Genomic DNA, 17,957 nt, shown 5'->3' on the forward strand with positions numbered 1-17,957 from the left:
CAATTACACAGACCAACACACATTTTGCTTCTTTAAATGTTACACTACTTCCTGGGAATATTTGGGGTGCCGATTCAAAAAATGGCATCCGTTTTGCCCTATCATGCCTAGTTTTGGAGACACAGCATAGCCTCTTTAGTGAATGGTTCAGGCAGCTTCCTCATGGGGAAGCCTACACCATGGCTTCCTCATGAGGAAGCTGCTTGAATCATTCACTAATGAGGCTATACTATATCTCCCAAACTAGACGCAATAGGGCAAAATGGATGCCATTTTTGGAATTGGCACTCCAAATTCATATCAAACCACCATAAAGTTTGGGAAAAACTTTTCTGACCCTCAATTTTGTAGGCCTGTGTTATTGATATCACTTTGGGGAAACATCTGAGAACTTGCTAAAGATATATGACACACTGTTTCCAGTACAGATTCAATCAGCCTTGTAATTCAGCTCACTGACAGGAGTGGCAGTTTCTAGATAAAGACTGTCTCACTATTTTTCACACTTTAAAAAAGATTTCTATCATATCCCCCCAGCATGTGCTGTGAGTGGTTCTTACCAGGTTGCTCTGGAGCATGTGGTTCCTCCCCCCCCCTTGGAGAAAACAATAGCTCAGCTACTCACTTTTGTGAAAATGGAGAGTACTCTCCATATACTACTTAGCCATTTGGATTGTGAAACCACAGTGGTCACTTCCTGTCCACTATATCATTATTTTTAAAGTTAATCATAATGTTACCAGCTTATTAAATGGCTCCTAGCCTTGTGCCTTTAACAGCAGCTTTATCCACATACATGAGTAGGTAATAATACCCATCTCCCTGCCCTGAAAAGCTTCACCTGCTGATTTCTAATAACCATACTGCTATTAAAGGCACAGGAGTAGGCCAAGGTGTTTTTTTCCCCCCCTTATTTGTTGGCAACCCCAATTAATTGTTGCGAGCCTTTGGAAGGTCTTACAAATTGTCAGGTAAAATAACATAATTCAGCAGTTCTCAAACTGTCTTGGATCGCCAGTGGGTTGTGACCCAATTTTTGGTGAGCTGCAAAAAGCCAACCACCCTCATTGTGATGGTAACACTGACAAGCTGATAGTTGACAAGGAAAATGTATCAAGCCCTATGGAAACCAAAACAGAGCAGTATGTGCGTGTTTACCATGAATGCCTCTGTCTACTTTGAAGGGCAGGCTGAGCGGAATGTAACACCACCAGAATCCAATCCGATGAACACAGGCCACAATAAACTCTTGAGAAGGAAGTGTCCCCTCCAAGCTGACAAGGAAACTGTATTGAGCCCTATGGAAAGTGAAACTGAGCCACATATGTCCATTTACTCCCAGGTAGGCAATTGTGCCTCAGCTTTTATCGAAGGTCTGGTGAATGAAAACACAAGACCAACAGAATGGTCCAAATCTAACCATAGTAAAACAGATTAAAACAGAAGCTTGAGTAGCTAGTAAAGTGAAACTTTTTTTAAGTATCATGAACAGGTGAGTCATGACAGAGTATTGTTTTAAAAAGTGGGTCCTGGGGCTAAAACATTTGGAAACCACTGACAGAATTCATATAATAATACATAATTTATTGCTTCTTTAACATATACAACCCTATACATTCAGGGTTAGGCAGCTAACATGATTATTTATCAATTTCTCAAGTGCATTGATATCTCTAACCAGCTTCCTGGTTCTAAATATGGCATGTCTATTCTTGTAAATGATTACATGGGACTATGTTAATGCTTCCCAAATGTCAGAAAGTTGAAGCACACCTACAAGAGTGGAAAAGCAGGCATAGAAAAGCAGAGAACCACACTTCATTTCTTTTTGGAGTATCTAAGTGCTAGAAATACCCATTCTCAGAGAAGCTCGCTTCCTGCATGGGTCATGGAGTTGGACATACCTCTGGACTGGAAGGAGGCAAGCCTAGAGTAAGTGGCACATGCAACTTTCCCTCAGGGTAGGTAATTCTGCCTTGTGTCTTTATTGGCCATAAAGGAATGCTTTAACCATGTCTGCTGCAAGGACAGAATTATACAGCCATAACAGAAGCTGATGGGATGAATATACAACCAGTAGTAAATCATAAAGAGACATACCTTCTCCATGGGTGAACTTTTCACTTAGAGAATCTTTACTTATTCAGGCTGCAATCTTATACACATTTTCCTGTAAGTAAGCCTCATTGAACACAATGGGACTTACTTCTGAGTAGAAAGGCAAAGGCTTGTGCTCTCAGTTTATTTCTCATGGCATACTAGCAGCAGTTCTTGTAGCATATTAGTAGTTCAGGCATGTAAGTGTTGAAGAACTTTTGGTCTATAGTATATTAAATAAACACAGAGAAAACACAAGTCCCTTCGCTCCAAAAAGATCAAAGGTGATTATTCTGATTTCATAATACTATTACTGTATAGCAGAGGTTCCCAAACAGGTGTCATGTCATCCCAGCCAGAGAAGCCCTGTCTCTGTCCCCTTATGGGCAATGGAGAAGGTAGAGATGCAATCACCAAGAGTTTGCCTCTGCCAGGGGTGAAAGGGTTGGTTTGCACTTACTAGAGATAGTGCTAGCCTCCTGGGGGTGCAGAGATCCTGCGGACACCTCTCCAGAGCTCCCCAAGCCTTAGAATGTCTAAAAATAGTGCTCATGACCCACTTCTAGCTTGCAATTGTGAACCCAGAAGTGGGTCGTGATAGCTATTTTTAGGGATTTGGAGGCTTTGAGAGTCCTGTGGAGGTGTCAGTGGAGGCCATGGAGGTAACCTCGGAGGTGTTAGCTAGCTCCCCACATCCTGGGATGGCACTGTCTCTGGTAAGTGCAACCCCTCCTTTCACCCCTGGCAACAGCACGATCCTGGTGATCGCATAGCTGCCTTTGCCCTTCCCTCACAAAGATTTACCTCAGTTCCCAAACTCCTTGAGTGATCAGGAGGTAAAGATAAGAAAGTACTACAATAAGTGCAAGTAATACATTATTGATTTACACTGATCCGTGAATGTCCCACTGCAAACTTTGTCTATACCGTCCCTTCATACCTGCAATCTCAACTTTCCCCCCTCATATTTTGTCAACCAGTTGCTTGATTACAATGCTGTTATTTTGAATTGTTTCTTTCATGTTGAGCTTGTTCTCTCACAAGCAGACCAGGGATTTTGACTCACCGTGAGAGGTCTGAATGATCAGAGCTGGGATGGTCAGACGATCTCTTTTGCCCCACATTAAGAGTCTGGAGTTTCCTGATTTTATAGAATGGGTAGGAATGTGAGTCAGGAGAAGGAGTCATAGTAATTTCAATAGCTCATTTGAGAGGGACTTTCCTGAAATGCCCTCTGCCACAGTGCTCTGTTGTGTGGCACCCTGACTCAGCAAAGGATATTATTTACTTATTTATGCACTATACAGTCTGACCTCGGTATCGGTGGGGGATACATTTCTGGACCTCTCGTGGATACTGAAATCTGTGGATAAACAAATCTGCAGGTCTGGTCCCTAGGATCTCCAGACGTGACCAGAGATGTTCTCCATTTGGAGGTGTCTGTGGGCCTCAGAAAGGTTCCCAGATGCAACTGGAGAATATCTCTGGTCATGCCCAGGCATTCAAATCTAGCCTCCATTGCGGATTTGGAACTCATATTTAGTTAAATCTGCAGGTCCTGAATCTACCTATATGGAGTCTGGACCTGTATACCTATACATAAAAATGCTACACACACATACAGAGAGAGAGAGAGAGAGAGAGAGAGAGAGAGAGAGAGAGAGAGAGAGATTCCAGGATGATTAAAGTTTAAAAAAATATTTAGAACAATTCACAATTAAAATTCAGGTTTAAAAGAAAATCTAAAAAACAAACACAGTGCACATGGGTGTCCCATGATTTCTTATGACAGAGACTATAAACTCTATTTTGTCTGGACTGAGATTCAATTACTCACTTTTGAGGAGTCAGTCCATTACCAACATCAGGCATTCATTAAAGGTGGTCACATCCCAACCTTCATGAGATGAATAGCTGAACTAGAGCTGAGTGCCATCAACATGCTGATGGTGTTGCAAGTCCAAGCCACTATGATTTCAGAGCATGTAGAACTGTGTGTGTTAAACACACACACACACAAGAGACTAAAGTGAACCCTGAGGGACCCCACAGGACAATCCCTATGGAGGATCAATGGTCTTCTTGTGTTGAACTATCTGGCAGACAGGAACTGAACTACATCAAGGCAGAGCCTCCAACTGCCTGCCTGTGCAGAAGGATGCCATAGTAGATAGTCTTGGAAGCTGCTGAGTGATAAAGAGATTTGGCAGACCCACTTCCCCTAACGCAAACTGTCCAGTAGTCGTTTGGACAGACTGCTGATGAAATTGCACCTTGTCTGTACTGTCCCAAAGGGAGCCACATTTATGTTGCCACAAAGACTGGTGAAGAAGGGATTGGATGTGCAGAAAATATACGTTCAAGAAAGAAAGAAGGCCCCATGTGAATGCTCCCTACCCTGGACAGGGGTAATTCTTTTGTCATCTGTTTGCTTCCAAGAGGTGTGGAGAGAGAAGGGAGACACTGCTGAGGCACTGGAAGAGTCCAGTTATTTGCTTCTGCAGAATTGTTACTTCGCAGATCACCTCTCAGCTTCTGAACTGTGAAGTGATGCCTTGGCAGAAGTAGCACCGCTGAAAGGGCAGCCCATGTAGTAATTGGGCTCTCCCATTTGCTGAAAATATGATAAAAATTTGCATATTTCCTTTTCTGTCATTTTCTGCTAATGAGTTCCTAGGGGAGAACAAAGTGCTTATTTTTGGTCATCACCTGCTTAATGACCACTTCCAGCATTCAGCAGGTACCATGAATGCTATTCAGCCCACTGTATGCAATGAGTGACACCCCTGCTTTGTTGAGCCAACATTTAAAGAACAGGAGGCTTTACATGTTATAGAATCAGCCCCAGGTCAGCCCCAGCACTACTCTGATTTTGGAACAAGCCTAGAGGCTTTAATGGGGGGGGGGATATTCCTCCACTATAGGTATGTCATGCCATCAAGCCTGCTCCAACACCTTATCAAACCACACAATCCAGATAAGTATTTTAAAAGCAAGAACAGGGAGGCACAGAAAGGAAGCCTATGGACAAGAAATGTCTGGAACTGGATTACTTACTGCTCAGCTCTATGCCTATCTACTCAGAAGTAAGTACCATTGTGTTCACAGGAACATGTGTATAGGCTTACAGCCCAATCCTGAACTGTGCAAGGTGCAGGGCTGTGGTGGTGCTGAAAATGGCTGCCTCGGGAGAAGGGGACTTTTGTCCCCTTCCCCCGGGAAAGCGCAGTAGCCCCGCAAGGGGGCTACTTGATTCACCACCAACCCAAAGGTCAGCGGTGAATCCAATGCCTTCGTGTCAGGCAATGAGCCCAACATGGAGGCTTTGGATTTGGTGGAGCAAAGCTCCACTGGTCCCACCTCCCTCCCTCCCCCTGCACATCCCCCCGACCTCTCCTCGCCTTCTGCCTTCCTGACATGACTCTGCCCGTCCACCGCTCACTCCCCCTTCCTGGAATGCCTTCTCCCCGCCTCCCCCATGCCTCTGCTTACCTCTCCACTGCTCGGCTGTCCACCCGACCACTGAGTGGCAGAGGGCTGGTACTCGCTGGGTGGAAGGGTCTGCAAATGCGCCTTATGGTATGTTTGCGACAGTGCGCACCGGCGGTGATTGGGCTCTTAATCAATAATTTTAACAATTTAATAATCAATAATTTAAAAGCCTGTGTGCTTTATCCATTTTATTGTCAGGTGTTTATTTCTTTGCTCACCCTTGTGAATGGGCACAGGGCAATATTATACAATCCAGCTGAAGGAAGTTAAATTGGAGTCTAAGGGAGTTAAATTATCTCACTTAGTCAAAGGCATTTAGTTGCTTGCTATTATTTAGTTTGTTCACCTAAGCTACTAAACACAGGAAATAATCTCAGCTCCTCTGCTTCGAAGAGTGTGACCTCAGTTGGAAGCAGTGGTGATTTTGATTCCCTAAGAGGGGAAAAAGAGCCCTGATTTCACATGATTATTTACTGGTGAAGAGAAAGTAACCAGCTGGCAAAAAAAAAAATAAAAAAAATTGACCTGATCATTTCTTTTGTTTTCACATCAGCTGCTAGGAGCAGGGGTGTCAAACATAAGGTCCGGGGGCTGGATAAGGCCCACGGAAGCTTTTTATCTGGCCCTCAGGCTCTCATCTGCTAAGCAGTGCTGAGGTGTTACTTCTGAAAGGGCAGCCCACATGAAAATTGGGCTCTCCCATATCTTGAAATATATCAAGATTTGCATATTTTCGCTTCTGTCATTTACAGCTAATGATGTCCTAAGTGAGAAAAAGTGCTGATTTTTTGTTATGACCTGTTTAATGACATCATTTCCTGCCTAATGACATCACTTCCGGCCCTCAGCAGGCATCATAAATACTATTCAGCCCTCGGTTTGAAATGAGTTTGACACCCCTGTGCTAGGAGAGTATGTGGTAAGGCTCAATTTCCCCTACTTAGCTAGTTTTTTGTTTTTTTTAAAGACAGTTGTTGTGTATGGCTTTGTCACAGACCTACTCCCAAGCCACTGGGATCTGCCTTAGGGTCCAGACTTGCTCTTGCCTCTGCCTCAGGCCCTGGGGGCCCCAGTTCACCCTGGGGCATGTCCAGGTACCAAGGTTTTTTAGTTCAAGAGATAGCATTCCTACATTCATTGTTGTTTTCCGCACTGCCCCAAGGAAATTATCTAAGGAACTGTGGTTCAAAACATCCCCAATTGTTTCCTAGCCACACTAGGGAGGTGTGCCTAAATGCCCTGCAGAAGGTTCAAGAAAGAAGACGGACATGTCCTTGTTCTAGGGAAACACAGGCAGTGTAATCTGGTAAGCAGAAACTCTGGGAAATGAAGGAAGCAGGATGCTGAACATTGGGTTTTAGTTTCATGCACTTTGTAGGATAGGCATCATATGATGACAGCTTCAAAGTAAGATGTGCATGAACCTGCATTTGGAAGGATTTTTCTGTCTCAAGTGTTCTTGCCTGCGGGCAGTGCTTGACTTCTTAAAAGACAAATACAAGGACTCAGGTTTCCCTAGAGGTCTGAACTGGAACATTCCCATTCCTCAAGTAGAGGAAGATCTGGCTGTGGAAAGGCAATTGTGATCTGTGCATGCTAAAGCTATTTTGTGATTGTACGTGTTCCAGGATTAAGAACTCGATTTGAAAAGTGATTCCTAACAGTGAATTTCAGTGTTTTGGGAAGACAAGCCCATCAACAACAGCTATCCCCATTTTTCCTGTATTCCCATTCTCATGAAAAATTCATGGTAAATGAACATGCGTACATGGGGTGCAGAATCATGGCAACAGACTTTGAACCTAAACTACTCATGCCTGTTTGCATGTCTACATGCTGTGTAAGCATCTGTACATTTGCAGCTTTCTCTTCACGCAATTAGACTGCTGAATAATCGGAGTTTCCCGTCATAGAGGCTGAGCCGATGCATGTGCAGTTGTTCACACATGAGTGTAATTGAGGAGGAGTAGGGTGGGGAGTGGAGTTCCAGGACTTCTCCCACACAGGAGTGATGACATCATCAGCAGAAGCACTGCCTTTGAAACATCACTCAAAGTATTCTAGACAAGAAGCATCAGGCTCAGCAGGAAATAAATTTACTCAAGGTTCATATGTTAATGTCTAGGGTGGCCACTGACTTTCCAGGTTATTGGAGAGACAGTATATCGAGACAGCTCTTGTTCTATTAAAAGCTGCATACTGTGCACAATTACCTGATAGTACATTCCATTTTACATAATGGGACTTACTTCTGAGTAAATATTCATAGGCTGGCACTCTTACACTTTTTATACTTATTTGGGGGCATTTTCAGTTTTCATTTATTTGTTTCAAAGATTGCAACTCCAAGAATTTGGGATGAAAAGTAGCTGCAATGCCATCTGCAGGACAGTAGGGGCAGTGTATTGCATAGGAGAGAGATAACTCAGAGGCTACCTGTCTCAGGGCCCAATCCTAAGCTCAGCCACCACTGGCACTGAGCCTGGGTGCCATAAATGTCCCATAAAGCATGTTTATGGTATCCAGCAAGTAAGGAGCACTGGTGCTGGGCCCAGCACCTGCAGTAAGAGGACACACTGCCACTGGGGATAAGTGCAACCGTATCCTTGTCCTGAACTCTGTGTCTAGCCAGAAGGCCTGAAACAGAGTCTCTCAAGTCTGTGCCAGCAAAATAGCCAGTGCAGACTTAAGAAACCACATTGCGGAGCTTTCCCTGGGAGAAGGGGACAAAAGTCCCCTTCCCCCAAGACCTTCAGCTGCTTCCTGCCCACTGGATCCTGCCCACTTCCTGCCCACTGGATTCCTGCCCACTGGACAGATACTGTACTCCCGTCTTGGGTGGATTCAGATTTAATTAGGTAATACTTCTCTGGTCTTCAACTGTGATTAGGCACTATAACAGAACCATTACAAGGCTTTGGGTAGCAAAAGAGGAGAAGAAGAAGAAGAAAGCATCACTGGTGTACTTGTAGTGCCACCAATCCAACCTTTTACAGGTGCAACTTTTGTAGTCCTAGGAAATCAGCAGAAGTAGGTGGTTTGTTAAACACCTGTTGGCTTCTGTCATCACTGCCTGCAGCTTGATAAATCACAAGTCGTGCACTGCCGGTGTATTGTTGGCAACCTAGGGCCCAATCCTATTCAATTTTCCAGTGCTGGTGCTGCTATGCCAATGGGGTATGCACTGCTTCCTGTGTTGTGGAGGCAGTCACAGAGGCCTCCTCAAGATAAGGGAGCATGTGTTCCCTTACCTCAGAGCTGTATCGCGACTGCACCAGTGCTGGAAAATTGGATAGGATTGGGCCCCTAATCTTTTTATTTTGGCATCCTTGAGACCTATGCTAGGAATGTGTATCCTGGATGGAGTCACTTATGTAGTAGTGTTTGAAAATGATGTGATTTATTTTACTCAGGCCACTGCATTCAGTAAGACTTAGGGCGCAATCCTATCCTGCACTGGAACAGGCAAGCCAGGAGGCTTGTGCTGGATCCAGTGCAGGATTGTGGCCAGAAGCAGCTTAGCCAGAGGCAAGGGGAAACTCTTCCCCTTACCCCTGAGTAAAGTCTGCTGGGGCCTATGAGTCTCCTCAGACTTGTGCCACCTCCTGAGGTGGCACAGGTCCAAGAAGAGTAGAGAGGCTTGAAGCCGCTCCGTTCCTCCTGGGGATGGGGGTTGGGATCCGGCATAACTGCCAGATCCCAGCCCCGCCTCCTGCTCCCCACCTGCCCCCGAGGCCACTCATCGCCCTCCCTCCCCCCGCCCAGGAACGCCTTCCTCTGCCCTCCTCCCCGCCCCCCATGCCTACCTTTCATTCTTGCATCGGCTCATCTGAGCAGACTCAAGGAGCTGGGGGAAGCTGGTGCGGCGGCTTCCGTCAGCCTCTGCAGGCCGGCGCTTCTCAGTGTGGCAGCCTGGCTTCTGCCCGAGGAGGTGCAAATGTGCTTTACAGCACGTTTGCAATCCTCCCAGGCCCGCCCAAGGGACTTGGGCCAGCATAGGGCACAGTTAGGATTGCGCCCTTAGACTGTAAACCTATAGTAGTCATCAGAAACAAACACCTCTACTGATCAGTGCTCTATTTTTGGTGTTAGTTCCTTTAACAAGGAATTATCTATCTTTCAAGATTCTGTGCAATGTTGAACAGACATCATGAGGGGCTCTGGATCTGCTCATAAGTAAACAAATCAGATTGTCATTTGAAGCTGCAGACTGAAGTCATAACTGGGTGAATCCGCTGACTGGAAAGGCTTTAGCCCCCCTTGAAATGATGCAGTTTATAGGAAGCAGATCTACAAGCAGGAAAGTTCTCGTTTGCAAGCAGTAAGTTGGAGTTGTCCATTCTAGCACATGTGCTCCTGCATGAGCAGCACACCTCCAGATGCCTCCTGCTTCACACAGCAGACTGGAGTGTACTGGCTCACAAATACTGTTGGCTCCAATTTGAGAATGAGGTCCAGACTCACAAAGGGTAGCAGTGCATTCAGTGGGGAAGAGGGTTAAGGAAGGATAGCTTGTCTCCCATCTTCTTCCTGGAAAGGAACTAACTGATGCAAGCATGTAATTAATCTCTGCATAATCTTGGCCAAAGGTATCATAAACACAGCAAACAAGAAGGGAGATGAGGTAGAACTATGTAGGCCCAGGGATGATGATGATGATGAGTGATGGTGTGCTGTCAGACTTGGGGCCTGTTGAGAGTGGAGCACTGAAGATTGATTTGTTTGTTTAAAACATTTATATTTCACCTTTAAGTCTTACAAAAACATTTACATCTTGCCTTTATGATCTGCCGGATGTAAGTGTGAGCAAATGTGAGACAGAGTTCTCAGATGGCAATCTTAAATTTCATATTTGGGTTATTTCAAAAGACAGCTATCCTTTGTGCATATGAGGAGGTAAAGTCTTCATACACAGATTTGCAATTCAATAAAATAATTTGCCAGAATTATACATTTTCCAAGTTGCAGAATGCCCCAGATGGTGACATGGCTCCAATACTTGTACAAGGTCTGAAGAGTTTGACCCTGTTTTTCCCTCCCAGTTGCTGCTGTAGACCACTAGTTAAGGTTGTTGGGCAAAAGCCAGAATGTTGTAGTGGCTTGGGAGTTAGACCTGAAAGGTCCAGGTTCAAATCTCCACGCAGTCATGAAGCTTCCTGGGTGACATTTGGGCCAGTCACTCTTCAGTCTCACCTACTGCACAGGAGTGTTGTGATGACAAAAGGAGGGAAGGAATTATTTACACCACACTGAGCTCCTTGGAGGAAGGGCAATATAAAGATGTGCAAAAATAAAATAAAACAATAAAAGAACTGGATAGCTGTGATTTATCTAATGCAGTGTGTCCTTTGGGCACCCAACAACCACTTTGTCCTGTGCCCCTGGAGTTTTAAGGATGTGGCACTGAAGTACAGTTGGATGATCTCAGAGTTTTAAATCAGCAGATCTGCTCTTTCACTGAAAAGTCTGGGATATAAATTGTGTTTACACAGAGTGCTGCCATCTTCTGGTGATGCAAATGCTTGACAGGCAAAACTACTGTGCAGTGTTCCTTTGAGAAGGCCAGGAATGAGGGTGTTAGCCTGTAGCAGCAAAAACAAAGAGTATGGTGGCATCTGAAAGATGGACACATTTATTAGAGCATAAGCTTTTGTGGATGAGAGTCCACTTCCTGGGACGCATGAAAGATTATTTCACTGTTAATAATACCTTCACTCTGCCCATGTGCATATGTATACCTGTCAATTGAGAACAGAACTATATGTATCTGATGAACTGAAGTTTCATAAAAGCTTATGCCTTATGGTATATCAGCTAGTCTTTAAAGTGCCACAAGTGTCTCTTTGTGATTGTTTTCTTTGAAACTTATTATTGGGAGTTTACAAGCATGACTAGTACAATCTTGTAATGTTAAGCTTTGTGCATCGTTCTGATTGATTCATATGGCTGCAGTGGTGTTGCTAGAGGGGTGTGGTTCACACCAGGTGATGTGCACAGGATGGGTGACAGTACTACTGGCCAAAATTTTTAAAATCTTGGTATTTTTGAATAATATCATGTTATATATCATTTGATGCATATTTTCATGCAGAATGCAAGGAAACAAACCACATTGAAATAGCTGTATTCTATCAAAAGGTATAGCCAAAAAAACAACAGGGGCGGAGCAAAGGTCCATCACCATGCCCACCGCCTGGGGCATTGTCCCACCCACTGCTCACTGGAGGACATCCATCATGGGGGTGACGTACTGGCCTCCCACACCGTAGTGACGCCACTGTATGGCTGATTCAGTTTCAGTGCCAAATATTCTTGTAAGGACTGTGAAGTTACTTTTCAGCAGCTGTTAGGTGGAATGATGGAAACAGGAATGCTGAATCCCGTTCCAAACAAATGCTACGTTCACCCATACTTTCTTCCAGGGACTGAGTACAGTTTGTATTTCTATGGTTACTACTTCACCATGTGGTGAAGGCAGTACAATTCCTCTTCAATATAATTGCTTCCAGATTTGCTTCCACAGAGTACTTACATTGAAAATTGAAATTCAAAATGTGAACTATGTGGATCAGTTCACACCACCAAATCCAGCATGTCAAGAATATAGGTTGAGTGGATTCAAGTACTTAGCTGAATGCTGATGAGCTGGTGGGATTGCTTCATCATACACCTAGTTTACAACTCACTGCAAAGTTGCCATGCTTAGTATGGCCATGGCTGCGTATCAACCATACAAAGGCAGGGAACAATGGAGTGGCATGCTTTGCATTCTGAACCTGAATCTCCAAATACCCAGCCCATACAGTTTGCTATATGGTTTGATTTGGCAAAGTATTCAGTTTTGTTTGCCCAGATATCCCTCAATAATACATAAGACAAGCTTTTGATTAAAACTAGGCTACACTCATTGAAATAAATGCCATTTGACAATCTCTGTAAACCCTGCAGTGAATCCTATTTCCATACACAACTCTGCAGGCATCTACCTTATATGAGATTGCTTGCCACTGTCTATCCCCCCTTTGGGCATTCTCACTCTGATTCAAAGCTGTAGATTGCCTGATGGTGGTTCCAGCTTCTCCACACCAACTCCCAAGGTGGGTTGAAGAAGCTGAAGTGCATCACCTTGGAGAGCCTTTGAGGTCGACTTTGCAGTTCAAGTCCATGCCAGCTGGCATCCCAGAGCTGGACAGCCTTTTCAAGTAAGTTCTGGCTTCTTCTACAACTCTTGTTTACCTCAGTGTGCACACCAAATTCTTATTCCTACTTCCTGTCCCACATTATCCTTGCCACACCTGGAGCTTAGCTTCCCCTGTACCAACCTGCCAACAGTAGTCACAAAGGCCTTGTTGCAGGACTCACAGTGAAACAATCCCTGTCCCCAGTGGGGAAATGTACTCCAGCACTACCTGGACTATAAAGAATGTCTGGAGTGACATACCAGTCAGGAAGGGGAATAACCACCCCTCCCACTGCAACACCTGCCCTTCCCAAGTCCCAATTAACCTTCATCCTAATCGTATAACTTCCTGAGATATGAGTAATCTTCATGAAGATTGATGCCCTCACTGGTCACACTACCTTAGTCGTTATCCTTCCCTTCCACAATCCACAAAATGAGGTGCTTTATCAAAGGGAGATGAATCTTCCCAGATTTTTCTGCTCAAAGAATGGCGGAGGCACTTGCATCTGGGATGGCTGCCATCTTATATAAGCCATGGGGCCCATCCTTTGCCAGGCCTAATCCAGGTCTAGCAGTTGCCAAGACAACCCTGCATATGGAGCCCCAGTTGGGTCTGACACAATTCATTCAAGGAAAGGGGACATTACAAAACGCTACTGCCTACTAACAATTGATTAATATAATACAAAAAAAATGCATCCTGTGTGGGCCCCTGGTCAAAAATCACAGCCCACTGCACATTCTTCAGAGCAGTCCAGCATCTTTGCTTTTCCTGCTGTTATTCAAGGACCCTGAGGCTTGTCTCCAGCTCAGGAGAGGGACTGCAAAGGCATCTGGACAAGCATGCTTTGTTAGCAGGGTTCCTGCATTCTTGCCTTGGCGGCTTCAAATTCCCTTAACGTTGCTTACATAACAACTTAAAACTATTGTAATTATTTTCCCAAGGATTCTTTTGACATCCCCTAGCTGGGTTTACATTATCCCTGAAGATCCAGGGAAGATGTAAAGCCTCTTTCACAGCCAATGCTAGAGCTGGGTTATCAAAGCAGAAGGCTCCTGCTTTGGAGCAATGTCTGAACTGGATTGGGGCTTAGGTGACTTCCAAGGTCCTGTCCAACTTTAACATGCTATGATACTGTAACACCAGCAATAGCTCAGAGGCCAGTCTTTCAGAAACTTCTATTGTCTTTTCTGCTAGGGCCTGTTTTTAGTTGTTTCCAGATGTATATTATCCCTTGTTATTCACTTCTTTGGGCCAGTTCAGAAGTTACTTTGTTACCCAAAGGCCTGTTCTGCTTCTTCCCTTCCTAAACTGGTTACTTCATTTAATTGTGAGGGAGGGGAAAGTCATCCAAAGCTACTACAGGTGTTACTAAAGCTACCTTTATGGATAAACTATTCCCTTACATGATTAACAGGACTAACTGGGAAGCTAGGGTAGAAGCTTGCAATTTAGGGTTGCTTAGCTTCTTCCCCTTTCAGTTGCCCATTTGGGAGGGCATTTCACATGCAAGTGCTCTTCCTGTACTTTTTACATCAGGGGTGTCAAACTCATTTCATGCAGTATAACATTCATGATGCCTGCTGAGGGCCGGAAGTGATGTCATTAAGCAGGAAGTGATGTCATTAAGCAGGACATGGCCAGAAATAAACATATTTCTCTCTCTCAGGAACTCAGCTGCAAATGACAGAAGAGAAAATGGGCAAATTTGACCATATTTTCAACATATGGGAGAGCCCAATTATTGCCTTTTCAGCAGTGACACCTTAGTACTGCTCAGCAGCTTACAGCAGCTCATGGTAGTGCTGAGGGAGCCCAAGAGTCAGATAAAGAGCTTTCGCGGGCTGAATCAGGCCCATGGGGCTTATGTTTGATACCTGTTTTAAATAGTTTTGGAGGGAAACCTATAACTTGAATTCTGACCAACATTATACAAACAGAAAAGGAAGCAGGTTTTAACCTCTGCTCATGACAGATATTCATGTTGATTCAGTTATGAGCTGGAGCAATTACTTTGTGCACCAATTTTTGCAAGAATCCTCCTGCTGCTGAAAAATCCGCTCACTGGCTGACTGAAATTGGCCCTTGAACAAGAGAGAGAATGTCCTGCTCTACTGCTTCATTGCCAGTACTTGAGGGGGGGGGGGGAGTAGCAATTATCAGTGATGAAATCTGATCAAGCCACAGGCAGAGGCTTATCCCATAGTAGCTGTCGAGGGAGAGTAATTGTGGGAATTCACCCAAATGATAGATTACATGTTATTAGAAGTTATTCATCGCATATTCCTTATAATGCTTTCCAGTAAAATATCCTTCAGTAACTCAGTACAACTTTTTGATGTTAAAAATAATCTGAAGTAGCAGCAACAGATTTTATCTCTAATTGGATATCTGATTTGGAAGGCTTATTTTTCTGCTCTCTAGTTGGTTGCACATAAAGATCTGGTTTGCACTGTGAATTTCGGCACAAACACAGACAAATGTGCTATGCACGATTTCAGTTTGCAACATCAATTTCACTAGAGCATTTATTAGAAGTCAGAGGACATTTAGGCTGTAGTCCGATGCACACTTGCCTCCAAGTAAGCCCTGCTGAACACTCCGGAACTTACTTCTGAGTAACCATGCATAAGATTGAAAGGTCTTGTTTGTCCCTTCACTTTAACACAGCTTTAAGCGCTAACTTATGTTGGATGCACACAGGCAAACTGGTAGCTAGTGTTCACAAAGCAGTAGTCACCTTATGGCTGTATAAGAGATAGGGAAATGCTTTGCAACAACTGCTGACAAAAAACATATCATTTTGCTATATAATTAAAGACTGATGCAATTAAAGGGTGATGCATTGTCAAAAATATTAATGGTCAGGCAACCATAATGAAGAATAAAATCTTTAAGGTCACAATAATAATTTGAACAGGTTTTCTGTGTTTGAAAATGTTGATGTTTTTCTTAACGCCAAGTTCTTAATCTAATTAAATGGCTGACAGGGTAGGTACACCTGCGTTCTGGTGATACATCTCCTTCTGCAGGAGAAAGCAAAGATACTTTCACCTTGTCTGGCATGCCAGTGTTGAATTGTGTGCTTCGGGCAATGTGAACATTCCTTCAGCTGGTAGGTCTAGCCAGGGGATTTCCTCCATTTCATTTTTTGTTGTGAAAAAAAATATACATATAGCTACAATCTTGCTTCTCTCAGTTCCTTGAGGGCTGCTTTCTCCTGCTTGTTCACCCCACACATGGAGATCAAAAACAAATTAGTGGTTTGGCATAAAGGGCTTTTGCTATATTGCATCATAGCAACATTGTATTGTGAGTTATTTGATGCCCTAAAACAGGGGTGCTCAATAGGTGGATCGCGATCTACCGGTAGATCGTGAGGCAAAATGAGTAGATCGCGGAGTGCCGACCCCCCTCTTCAGGTGCCTCTGGGAGGAAACGCCGGGAGTAAGGCCCATTGTACTCAATGGGGCTTACTCCCAGGTAAGTGTGGCTAGGATTGCAGCTTCACAGCCTAATCCTAGGCATGTCTAGTCAGGAGTAAGTCCTGTTATACTCAGTGGGGCTCAAGGTACACCAACATACATTGCACACATAAATGTTATGTTATGATGGCGCGAACATTGTAAAAAAACTCTGGCAGATCTCCGGGCCTTGCTGGGTTTCAGAGTAGCTCTTGAGCCAAAAAAGTGTGAGCACCCCTGCCCTAAAAGCATTGCTATTTGGCTGCTGCTGTTTGAAGTGGCTAGAAGAATTTGCGTTTGCGAGTAATCTCTCTCACTGCAGTCTTGATAGCATTAGTTACATCACCAAGCTCTCCTCATGGAACTCAAAAGTTTGCATATGCTTTCACAAACAAAACTTTCTAACTTTTGTTAACATTTAAAAAGTTAAAAGTTTAAAAAAAGTTATCACTCTGCCCAAGTATCTGTGATTGAGAATTTCTATCTGAGCTAAACAGAATACAGGCAGCCCTCATTATTCACGGATTTGAATATCTGCAGTTTCCAAATTCTGCACTCCAATTCTGGTCAGGTTCAGAGGGCTTGGGGACCCAAAATCTGTGGATTTGAACATCCATGAATTTTGGTATCCGCAGGGGTTTCAGGAACAGGAACCCCCGCAAATACCTAGGGCCCATCTGTACAGGTCTTGCCTTGTTATCCATGGGGGTTCTGTTCCAGAACTCCCAGTGGATTGAAAAACCAGTGGATACCAAACAGCTTTAAAGACCCATTTTCAGTTTTCTTGCTTCTCTATTGTCACCCCCGAGTGCATTGGTATAGACACTATACCACATTCAGCCACTAGATGGGGTGAATAATGGAATCTAATGGAATGACATTATAATTATTTAACAGTGCAAAGGTAGGAAATTGGATTTTGGTGCTTTCCCCCCCCCCCCCTTGTTATAAGGCATTTACAGGTGGACCTTGGTATCAGCGGTGAGTCAAATCAGTGGATACCAAATCAGTGGATACTGAGGTCCCACCTGTACTGTAAAATGAAACCCAAGAAATGAACAAAATACCCAGTACAAAATGTTGGTCTCTGACTATTGTAGGAGAGCAACCAGTGTCAGCACCAGATTGTTGGCTATCCTGGGGCAAAGCTCTGCAATATCAGACATTCTTTGAGACTTCATGCTTCAAAATAAGGGATATCGTTCAGGGTCTATGGAATTCTTACATTACCAATACTATAGGGAACCCTTTGGCAAAGCATTCACCTAGTGATAATAACTCTCCCAGGCAGTCATAGCATGAGAGCAGATCGCTAAGTGGATCACTCAGACTGCCTGAATCATTTCCATGCTTGCACACCACACTTCTGGTGGCTGGTGATACTTAACTTCAGGGCCTCTGAGAGGAATTTTATCAGGGGGTACAGAGTTTCTTTGCAAAGGGAGAGGGGTGAAACAGAGCAGGGGAGAGGGGTGACGAGCGAGCAGAATAGGGGCAGGGAGGGGTGAAACAGGGTGAGAGGAGGGTAGAGACAGTTGGAAAAGTCTTTGGAGCCCAGGTCTATCCACCCATGTGGCATCAGTAGTTTCTCCAGTCATGCTAGCGTTCCCAGCATCCCGTAGGGCAACAAGTCTGAGTAGATCGGAAAATGTCAGAGCCCAGTAAATTTCTGGGCCCCCTCCTTTGGCTCCTGGGTCCCTCTTTTGACCTGGGCCCGGGT

General features: G+C 44.3%; 1 protein-coding gene across 3 annotated transcripts in view; it reads right to left on the bottom strand.

Annotated features, from left to right (window-relative positions):
- ITGB6 (integrin subunit beta 6) overlaps positions 1 to 17,957 on the bottom strand; it is an 85,180-nt gene that overhangs the window by 43,892 nt on the left and 23,331 nt on the right. The window contains exon 2 of one of the 3 annotated variants that reach the window (XM_066612071.1): positions 3,164 to 3,238. The exons of the other annotated variants lie outside the window; for them this stretch is intronic. The gene's annotated coding sequence lies outside the window, so the exon portion shown is untranslated. The remainder of the gene's footprint in view (positions 1 to 3,163; positions 3,239 to 17,957) is intronic. 3 annotated transcript variants of the gene reach the window in all.

The sequence above is a fragment of the Tiliqua scincoides genome, chromosome 1 (genome assembly GCF_035046505.1).
Source record: "Tiliqua scincoides isolate rTilSci1 chromosome 1, rTilSci1.hap2, whole genome shotgun sequence".
Lineage (NCBI taxonomy): Eukaryota > Metazoa > Chordata > Lepidosauria > Squamata > Scincidae > Tiliqua > Tiliqua scincoides.